This window comes from Macaca fascicularis, chromosome 16, assembly GCF_037993035.2.
Source record: "Macaca fascicularis isolate 582-1 chromosome 16, T2T-MFA8v1.1".
NCBI lineage: Eukaryota > Metazoa > Chordata > Mammalia > Primates > Cercopithecidae > Macaca > Macaca fascicularis.
Window position 1 is genome coordinate 46,120,044 of NC_088390.1, and position 11,776 is coordinate 46,131,819.

An 11,776-nucleotide genomic window follows, 5' to 3' on the forward strand; every position below is an offset into this window, starting at 1 on the left:
TATGTGTCTCATTTTGCTATTTATATTCTAAGACTTAAGTATCTTTTGTTCTTCTATTTATCAATTATGATCTTTCTTCATCCTAGTTATTTTCTAGTGTACCATGCAAATTCCTTTGTTGTTTCTTTTACCATACTTTTAAATTTTTTAATGGTTGCTCTGGAGATTAAAATTAGCATCTGTTTTTGTTTCCCCCAATGTAATATCTTGCAAAACTGTAGTATGATATCACAACCAGGCTGTTAACAGTGAAACAGCAAAAAGCTGAACATTTCCATCACCCCATATATCTCTCATGTTGCCCTTTTATAGCTACACCTTCTTCCCTTCTACCTGTATGCCCTCCTTAATCCCTGAAAATCACTGTGTTCTATTAAATAAAAAATCTGGGCCCACTCATAGACATTTTCTTTGGCTGCTTTTTACCCTGTGTATTTTGCACACTTTGCTGTTTATTTACATATCTAGTCATTTTTTGTTGTTGTTGAAAATTGGATATTTTAGATAATACGTTGTAACAACTCCAGTATTTGGTCCATCTCTCCCCAAGGTTTTCTTGAACTAATTGTTTAGATTCTCTATTCCCTGCCACTGAGTTCTCCTGAATGTGTGTGTGTGTGTGTGTGTGTGTGTGTGTGTGTGTGTGTGTTTTATTCTTGTTTTTGGTTTTAAGCATGGGTTTCTAGTGGTCCCTTCTGGGTCACTATAACTTAGTGATCAGCTAAGGACCATTAGATTACCTAAAATGCTCTACTATTATTTTTCAAGGATATCCTTTGAAGGTCCACCTTCAAACTTTAAGCAGTTCATAAGACAGCCTTACCTTTTTCTTTTTACTTGTGTAGGACCTCAAAGTCAGCCGGAGAGATTGGCTGGGGCCTTCTCCCTTCCCTATCTTCTGTGAGCATGATTAGCAACTTATTCATACAACCTTTTAGATTCCCCAGGAGTATATGAGAGCTTTTCAAAGTTCCCTATGCCTTTCTACTTCTCCAGGGTTTCCCGTTAAGTTCCTAGCCGGACTCTTGTTTGCCCCATCTGAAAGCACAGCCTTAGGTGGCTGTGATGTTGACGGAAGAAGACCGTTAGTGCTTCAATAGGGTTCTGGAGGCCCACTGCCCCTGCCGCACCCCTCAACTCTCAGTTAAATCAAATAGCTACAACACCCTGGGAACAGAGATTTCCCAGGTAGCTGCAGGTTGGAATAAAGTATTGACTCTGCTGTGGGATGTTGATTACTCAGGTACAAGTGATGTATCTGGATTAAAAATATCTCTGGAACATATCTCATTTTCATCAATAAGACTGCCAACAATAGTTATAAAAACCACCTTCAGTAAATCCAGAAACATCAGAAACAATCCGTTTGGCACACAGCACATTTGCACGTACACGTACAATCATTTCGGACTTCAGATTCTCAAACATCTTCATAGTTTAAGAGAATCATTTCATTTAATAAGTTTAAAAATAATATCTGATTTTTGGTATGCTATATAAGAATGAACAAAAGAATCAAAGTGAGCTATTTTTGAGGAATGTAGGTGATGGTTATATTCAATTAACACATATAATAAGTGACGAGGTAATTTCCTAACTTACTAATATAAGAGTGTAATATGAATGGATATGATAGGGCATAACCATAAAAGAGAAAACCATATTTGAAAAATAATTCAAATCATCTGGTCTCCACTACCAAAATAAGATTATGCTTACTCTCTTGTCTAAATTTCTTATCAGTCAAGACAATGGAACAAAACCTTGTTACAAAATATTTATTACGTTTCCAATTGGGAAAAGTAAATTTTAAATAATAAAATACATATCCCTGCCAGAACTTTTCAGTGTTCCCATACTGCCAATTTTACCTTCCTTGGAAGAAAGATAAGCTCGATTTTTTTTCCCGTAGAGAAGTATTAATTGTAAGGTGTAATTCATCAGCCCACAAAGAAATAGTACTTAACTACGTTCTTCCTGTGAGCACTCCATTAACTGTATGCTTATAAATGGCATTTCCTCTGAATGTATATTGAAACTCACCTTATAAAATCCATAGCAGTGCAGCATTTCTTGTTGCTAAGGGACTATGATACCACAGTATTTCATGATGTTAAAATAGGAATATTATAGTTTAAATTTCATATGCCTAGCTATCATCGGACAATTTAAACAATGAAGTGGGAAAATGTTCAACATCTAATTACATTATTTAATGCTGGAATAATGCACGATCCTGCACTTTCTTATAACGGACTAATTTTAAAGTAGTATCTACATTAATAATATTTCCTTATCATCATTATGATTATTGTTGTTAGTTAATACTTAAGGAGCTACTACATCATGCCAGGCACTATTTTAAGTGGTTGATATGAATTAACTCATTTAACCCACTAACCCCTAACCCCATGAGTTAGGTCTCATTTCCCCGTTTTGCACAAAAATAAACTAAAGCACAGAGAAGTTAAGTAACTTTCTCAAAATCACAGAATTTACAAAAAGGCAGAAGTTGAATTTGATATCCGAATGATCTCATTGCATCATTTACATTCTTAACCACTGCACTCTATTACACTGAGAAAACATTTTTAAAAATCTTAACTACATTTGGTTATCTGAGATTTGTTTTTTAAAGTGGTGATATTCACAGCACTTGAAGAACATACCTCGTCTTACCCATAGAATGAATATCTACTGAAAGTACTACCATCCTCTGATGGAACTGTATTTATAACCAAATTGTTTACATTACTACTATAACTTTGAATCTACTTGGTTTAGGGATGTGCAATAGGAGTTTACATTGAGTTGGAAATCCGATCCTTATTTTACAAGACTAATCTTTGGGTCATGTCTTTGTCTCCAATGTATATTCAATCCTGATTAGGCTTAAATGAGCAGATTAAAAACACACAAAGAGATAAGACTGGCTTACTTTAACAATGCAAGTTTTAACGTATAATGTGGAAGCATAATGTGTCCAAATTTTTATGCTGCCATACTAAATGCCTTTTCAGTTTTGGCTTTGATACTTATGGTTTAATGTCAAGTGTACAAAAATACTACATTTGGGAATAGTTCATCTTTAATAGCATATCATACTATTTTTTAATCAATAAGAGAAATGGGCCTTATTAATCACATTTATCTATAGCATAGCAATACTTCATATATCTTCATTATTACATGAGCATGGTTATGCATGCACAGCCTTATCTGAAACTTCAGAACAAGCATAAACTTACCCTTGATTCAGCAGTGTCTCCAGTCAGTTATTTCCGCCCCTATTAAAGAGAATGGTTGATCGATTCTATACTGTAAGTAGCTGAAAGAACATTATTTCATATTGTAGATGGTATTTAAAGATAAACTTATCTCCATGCTTACAAAAATTTTTAAAAGCCTTTCATAAACCCTGAACTACCAGGTTTAACATCTCAATTTCACTTGTAAAGGTCTGATAGAAAGTGGATTGGATATTAAGACTGGATCGTGTTTTTAAAAACATTAGCTTAACATATTCAAAGGGAAAATGTAAGAATCTTTAGTCTAACATAGTATAGAGGAGCATAGACAATAAGTTAAAAAATAAAAAAACAGAGTAACAGCTTACATTTGCAAATGCTTATGATGTAAATTTGTTATTTAATTTTATCCTCATAGACCTCTGTGAGGTATTACTGTCCTCATTGTCTGGATGAAGAAACTTTTAGGGAGCATAAGTGAAAGTTAGAAAGCAGTAGGCTGGGGTTTAAAATGTTCAAATTCAAATCTCAGGCTCAGATCCCTTTGGTTTAACGCCTCCTTAAGAATCAAAACATTTTCAAAAGAAAACATAATTCCTTGTTTTCAAATAAAACTATGTATAACTGGGAGCGCTATTAACAAATCTCCACATTCTAAAATTCTGTGGGTTATTTTCCACTCATATTAATTAAATGTGAAATGATGCCTTTCAAAATGTTAACACCAGTTCATCTTAAAACAGAACTTCAATTATCCTATAAAATATGAGAATGCAATCTTTCCCATGATAGAGGCTATAACAGAAAAAACATAGATCCTGAAGCTTCCTATTCTACGAGAAGGCTATTTTAAAAGAAACTTTAAAAATGCAAATATTTCCTCAGCATGTGGAAAGAACAAAGTAATTTTTCCCAGGCCTCCACATCTGTGGGAGTAGCATTGTTCCTTTGACAGTACATTCACAATGCTAATAGGTGTCACTGCTGTACATCTGGTTTCAAGACAAAAGGTTTCTCTATATTCTTCAGTTGAACAATCGACCAAACAATCCAAATTTTAAAATACCAAGGACAACCTCCTCTATGTTGGACTGCCATTTGAATAAAGTGAGCAAAACTACAAGTTTTCCTGGAGGCACTGAGAGCCCCAGGTGTTGAATGATTTATAGTGATTCATAAATGAGCATTTGCTACTTTTGGTAGAAATTAATGGTGCTGTACAACAGAGGTACTCATGGCAGAGGGAAGACAACAGAGCAAGAGGGAAGCTCTCTTACACACCCCCACTCGCCCAGTCTTATTTGGGCTGGAATTACATTTGGGCATGGAAATCACTGTCCATTGAGTAGACAGAGGAGTGGAAACTCAGAATGGAGGAGATATTGGATGAGGTAGCTCAGAAAAATAGTAACAACATGACCTTCCACTTCAAATCATGGGTGTACATTGAAAACAGGAAGCATTTGTGTAATAATATGATTATCAATCTATGTAACGCTGTAGTTCTCAGAAAAACTTCTTAGAGTCTTCCACATTGCAATAAGCCAAAAAATTCTTCACAACCACATATTCATTTTTTGATGAATGAGTACATTACCACAAGAAAGAATTTCCAATTCCAGAAAAAATATTGAAATTGGTCAAAGCTACAAAGTACTAAAGGGAACATTATTAGAACCATATGATCTGACCATATGTTTCTGCAAACATTTGTAGCCAAAGCATGAATGGTCCACCTTTGAGTGGGGAGCGGCAGGGAAAATCCCAAGTTATAGTTTTAAGTGTCTTTTATACTTAAGTGTTGAATGAATAGATATTATCATAGAACTTCTTACCCACAGGTTTTAAACAGCCAGAAAAGAGATTTTAAATGAATCCACTGATTTCAAAAATGGGGAAATAACAGATGTGGGTGATTTGAAGTCAGTATTCTGGAATAAAAGTAAAATATGCTTCTCCTTGGCCATATCACTTTTAGGAATGAGTGGAGTTTGTTATAGGATTATTTTTGGATGAGTGCAGGGCTTGGGATAAATCATAATGTATAGCTTAGTCCATTCTATTCAATGTTGGAAACAGGTATTAGCATGACAAAAATGAACATGATGAACAGAGTTGAAAGTGATTGGGAAACTGTAGAAGGGCATGAGGCAACCTGAGACATTTATGCAAAGGAAAAAGGACTTGGGGTTATGGGCCATTTGTTTGTATGTAAACACCCGTCTCACTGTTTTTTAGGAATAGCTGGTGGAATCTAGTTTCTTTTACCCTGCAAGTTGCCTGCATGTGTTGCTGCTCATCCTATTCAAGGCTGAGCCTGCCAAAGCATGAATCTGGACTTGTACACCATAGAAATGTTTTTTGGGGAGTCCATTATCAGAAACAGATGAAGTAATGCCTCATGTATCTAATGTGATGTTTGTTATTTGTACATTTCTTTGTTTTGTACAAGTTAAGTTTGAGGTTTTTTTCCTTTGCGATTCTTTTGGGGAACATATTTTTTTAAAGTGATTTATAAGTTACTTTTCATTTCCAAACTCATTTAAAAATAGAAAGATACCTTATATACATTTGAAGACTTTAGAAAGTGACAAGGAGGCAATGTAGCCATTCAATACATTTACCTTCATTCTTCACTGAAGTCTGACAAACCATTAATGTGGTTTTTAAATGGTTAAGGGCAACATTAAACGGCATTGCCAGTGGTAACATAAAATAACTGTTCTTCTTAGGATCTATACTCTGACTCATTTAAGTAATGGCCAAAGGATTTTGTGCAATTTAACATTCAGGAAGAGTTTTTGGATTTTTATCAGCCCTGTAGTCTTGGAAAAAGCTTTATAAATACTTCTAAGAATAAAATAAAGAGAAAAATACTTTAAAAAGGCATATTACCCATGCCTATGTCCTGAATAGTATTGCCTACGTTTCTTCTAGGGTTTTTATGGTTTTAGGTTTTACGCTTAATACTTTAATTCGTCTTAATTTTTGTATAAGGTATAAGGAAGGGGTCCAGTTTCCGTTTTCTGCATATGGCTAGCCAGTTTTCCCAACACCATTTGTTAAATAAGGAATTCTTTCCTCATTGCTTGTTTTTGTCAGGTTTGTCAAAGATCACATGGTTGTAGATGTGTGGTGTTATTTCTGAGGCCTCTGTTCTGTTCCATTGGTCTATATATGTTTTGGTACCAGTACCATGCTGTTTTGGTTACTGTGGCCTTGTAGTATAGTTTGAAGTCAGGTAGGGTGATGCCTCCATCTTTGTTCTTTTTGTTTAGGATTGTCTTGGCTATACAGGCTCTTTTTTGGTTGCATATGAAATTTAAAGTAGTTTTTTCTAATTCTGTGAAGAAAGTCAATGGTAGCTTGATGGGGATAACATTGAATCTATAAATTACCTTGGGCAGTATGGCCATTTTCATGATATTGATTCTTCCTATCCATGAGCATGGAATGTTTTTCCATTTGTTTGTGTCCTCTGTTATTTCCTTGAGCAGTGGTTTGTAGTTCTCCTTGAAGAGGTCCTTCACATCCCTTGTAAGTTGGATTCCTAGGCATTTTATTCTCTTTGTAGCAATTGTGAATGGGAGTTCACTCATGATTTGGCTCTGTTTGTCTATTATTGGTGTATAGGAATGCTTGTGATTTTTGCACATTGATTTCGTATCCTGGGACTTTGCTGAAGTTGCTTATCAGCTGAAGGAGATTTTGGGCTGAGAGGATGGGGTTTTCTAAATATATAATCATGTCATCTGCAAACAGAAAAAATTTGACTTCCTCTCTTCCTATTTGAATACTCTTTATTTCTTTCTCTTGCCTGATTGTCCTGACCAGAACTTCCCATACTATGTTGAATAGGAGTGGTGAGAGAGGGCATACTTATCTTGTGCCAGTTTTCAAAGGGAATGCTTCCAGCTTTTGCCCTTTCAGTATGATACCAGCTGTGGGTTTGTTGCAAATAGCTGTTATTATTTTGAGATACGTCCCATCAGTACCTAGTTTACTGAGAGTTTTTAGCATGAAGGGGTGTTGAATTGTATTGAAGGCCTTTTCTGCATCTATTGAGATAATCGTGGTTTTGGTCATTGGTTCTGTTTATGTGATGGATTATGTTTACTGATTTGCATATGTTGAACCAGCCTTGCTTCCCAGGGATGAAGCCGACTTGATCGTGGTGGATATGCTTTTTGATATGTTTCTGGATTCGGTTTGCCGGTATTCTATAGAGGATTTTTACATCGATGTTCATCAGGGATATTGGCCTGCAATTTTCTTCTTTCGATTTTGGTATCAGGATGATGCTGGCCTCGTAAAATGAGTTATGGAGGAGTCCCTCTTTTCCCAGTGTTTGGAATAGTTTCAGAAGGAATGGTACCAGCTCCTCTTCATGACGAAAACACTAAAAGTAATGGCAACAAGAGCCAAAATTGACAAATGGGATCTAATTAAACTAAAGAGCTTCTGCACAGCAAAAGAAACTCACCAGAGTGAACAGGCGACCTACAGAATGGGAGAAAATTTTTGCAGTCTATCCATCAGACAAAGGGCTAATATCCAGAATCTACAAGAAACTTAAACAAATTTACAAGAAAAAAACAACCCCAACAAAAAGTGGGCAAAGGATGTGAACAGACACTTCTCAAAAGAAGACATTTATGTGGCCAACAAACATATGAAAAAAAGCTCATCATCATTGGTTGTTAGAGAAATGCAAATCAGGCCGGGTGCGGTGGCTCATGGCTATAATCCCAGCACTTTGGGAGGCTGAGGCGGGCAGATCACGAGGTCAGGAGATCGAGACCATCCTGGCTAACATGGTGAAACCCCATCTCTACTAAAAATACAAAAAATTAGCCGGGCATGGTGGTGGGTCCCTGTAGTCCCAGCTACTTGGGAGGCTGAGGCAGGAGAATGGCATGAACCCGGGAAGGGGAGCTTGCAGTGAGCCAAGATCACACCAGTGCACTCCAGCTTGGGTGATGGAGCGAGACTCCATCAAACAACAACAACAACAACAACAAAATCAAAACCACAATGAGATACCATCTCACACCAGATAGAATAGCTATCATTAAAAAGTCAGGAAATAACAGATGCTGGGGAGGATATGGAGAAATAGGAATACTTTTACACTGTTGATGGGAGTATAAATTAGTTCAATCATTGTGGAAGACAGTGTAGTGATTCCTCAAGGAGGAACCAGAAATACCATTGGACCCAGCAATCCCATTACTGGGTATACACCCAAAGGATTATAAATCATTCTACTATAAAGACACATGCACATGTATGTTTACTGCAGCACTATTCACAGTAGCAAAGACTTGGAACCAACCCAAATGCCCATCAATGATAGACTGGATAAAGAAAATGTGGCACATATACACCATGGAATACTCTGCAACCATAAAAAAGGATGAGTTCATGTCCTTTGCAGGGACATGGATGAAGCTGGAAACCATCATTCTCAGCAAACTAAGAGAGGAACAGAAAACCAAACACCGCATGTTCTCACTCATAAGTGGGTGTTGAACAATAAGAATACATGGACACAGGGAGGGGAACATCACACGCTGGGGCCTGTCATGGGGTGAGGGACTAGGGGAGGGATAGCATTAGGAGAAATACCTAATGTAGATGATGGGTTGATGGGAGCAGCAAACCACCATGGCATGTGTATACCTGTGGAACAAAGCTGCACGTTCTGCATGTGTATCCCAGAACTTCAAGTATAATTTTAAAAAAAGAGAAAAAAAAGGCATATCACACCAACAATTATATTAATTTCCTTTAAAAATGCTGCCAATTGCATAAATTTGTTAAGGTGTGTTTGTGGATGTATGTTAGCCAATCAGAAGGCAACTCTATGGAGAATTATTGCACATAGTGGTAACAGTAAAACAAGTAAAGGTATTATCATTAAATTCTATTACCACTACCAAGTACTGCTTCTCATTTTAAATTCTGTGGTTACATGCAGGCACAAAGAATGTGACTGAGTGGCTTTTTTTTTTTGAGAGAGTCTTGCTCTGTTGCCCAGGGTGGAGTGAATGGTACAATCTTGACTCACTGCAACCTCTGCCTCCTGGTTCCAAGCAATTTTCATGCCTCAGCCTCCCAACTGGCTGAGATTACAGATGTGTGCCACCACACCCGGCTATTTTTTGAATTTTTAGTAGAGATGGGGTTTCATCATGTTGGCTAGGCTGGTCTCGAACTCCTGACTTCAAGTGATTCACCCATCTCAGTCTCCCAAAGTGCAGGGATTACAGGTGTGAGCCACCGCCCCCGGCCTGAGTGACTTATTAATTAGTATTTTAATTTGTTTAACTTTTTAGTTATCTACAATTGTACCTTTCCCTAAGAATACCTTGAGAAAGTTGAGTTAATAAGAACTAAACCACATTAGAAACCATATGCTGTTTTGCCATCAATATGTTGGTCTCAGTTCTAAATCTCTGTGGGTCTTAGTTACTTTATGTTTAAGGAAAGTAGATGACTTGTAAAGTATTCTAAAATATTAAAACAGCAATAAAAAATATAACAAATTGAAGCAGTCCCAAAACAAAAGCAGGCAGTTTCAACATAGTGTGGTTGGCCGGGCACGGTGGCTCATGCCTGTAATCCCAGCACTTTGGGAGGCCAAGGCGGGCAAATCACCTGAGGTCAGAGTTTGAGACCAGCCTGGCCAACATAGTGAAACCCCATCTCTACTAAAAATATAAAAATTAGCCAGGTGTGGTGGTGCATGCCTGTAGTCCCAGCTACTCAGGAGGCTACAACAGAAGAATTGCTTGAACCCGAGAGGTGGAGGTTGCAGTGAGCCAAGATTGTACCACTGCATTCCAGCCTGGGCAACAGAGCAAGACTCCATCTAAAAAATAAAAAAAAAAGTATGATTTAGTTTATTTGTGGAACTGAATAGCGCTATAAATTGGGCACTTACTATTTTAAGGCATGTGTCAGATGCAAGAGTGACAAACATAGTCTTACCTTGTACAAACTTATAATTCTGGTACAGAAAACAAGCAAAAATAGACAACTTTAATATAGCGTTGAAAATTCTATGTTGAAGTTACATCCTGGGGGTCAAGGTAGGTGAGGTACACTTAATCCAAGCTTACCATGTCAGGAAGACATGGCAAGCTTGCAGAGGAATAATGTCTCAACTGAATTTCTCAGGATGCGTAGTAGTTTGCTAGGTAAAGAGGAAGGGAACTCTGCACAGGTGGAAGAGCGTTAGCAAAGGTGATTGATATGAAACAGCATGGTCTGTTTTTGTATTTTAGAGAACAGGGTCCTGCTCTGCCACCCAGGCTGGAGAGCAGTGGCATGATCATCGCTCATTGCAACCTCAAACCCCTAGCCTCAAGGGATTCTCCCACCTCAGCCTCTCGAGTAACCAAGGCTATAGGTGTGCACCACCACACCCAACATTTTTTAAATTAAAAAAATTTGTGTGTGTGTGTGTGTGTACAGATTAAGGTCTCACTATATTGTCCAGGCTGGTCTGAAACTACTGGCTTCAAGAGATCCTCCTGCCTGAGGCTCTTAAAGCACTAGGATTACAGATGTGAGCCACTGTGCTTGGCCAACATGGTCTGTTTTTAAAATAATTCTTAGGAATAAAGTTAACAAAGGGTGACTAGGAGATGAGGCTGGAGATGTTGGGTAGGAACAGATTACAAAAAGCCTGGTATATCTTCCTATGGAGTTTTGACTTCATTTTGAAGACTGCAAGAGGCCGATAGTCTGGCAGACAATGGAGGGAACAGGTATAAAATGAGTGCTGAAAGGACGCAGGATGGTGATCAGAGAGAGGTATATTAGTGCTCATGGTTATGTGAGTGAGGAAGTTTAAGGTATAGTCAATGTGGGTGGATGAAATGGAGGTCAAATCACAAGAGCTGAAGTCAAGAAACTGAGGATTGGTAATTAGGTAGTTGTTAAGGTATTAAGAATCTGGAATTGGAAGTTATGACACCAGGGCACTAGTTCTGACTCTAATGTCACTAATTATCTATGCTACTTGAAACAAATGCGTTATTCTTATTTTTAGATTTCTTCTTCCAATAAAAAAATTACTAAGCACCTACTGTGTCCAGAAGTATATCATGCTCTAGGACTGTATCTGCCCTCAAAGAGCTCATACTCCTTAATGCAAGTTAATGTGTCTTCATTTAGTATTATTAAAATATTATAAGATGATTCTGAAAAGTAAGATAATGAGGCTTGCTTTCAGATTCCAAGACTATGCCTTTTGTAAAGAGATTCTGGAGAACAAAGGTAGATGAACATCAATATGAAAGTACAAACATGTATCAACAACACACTGTGGCATTATGGACTAGTGGAAAGAGCAGTATAACCTTGATTGTAGTCTCATTATGTCTCATTTTCCTCCTTTGTAAAATGAGGATAATACCGCCTGTGCCGTTGACTTTGGCAGGCTGTGTTGAGAATCAGGTGAGCTAATGGTTGTGAAACCTCTATGCGTTTTTAGTAGACAAGGTCTCACCATGTTGGCC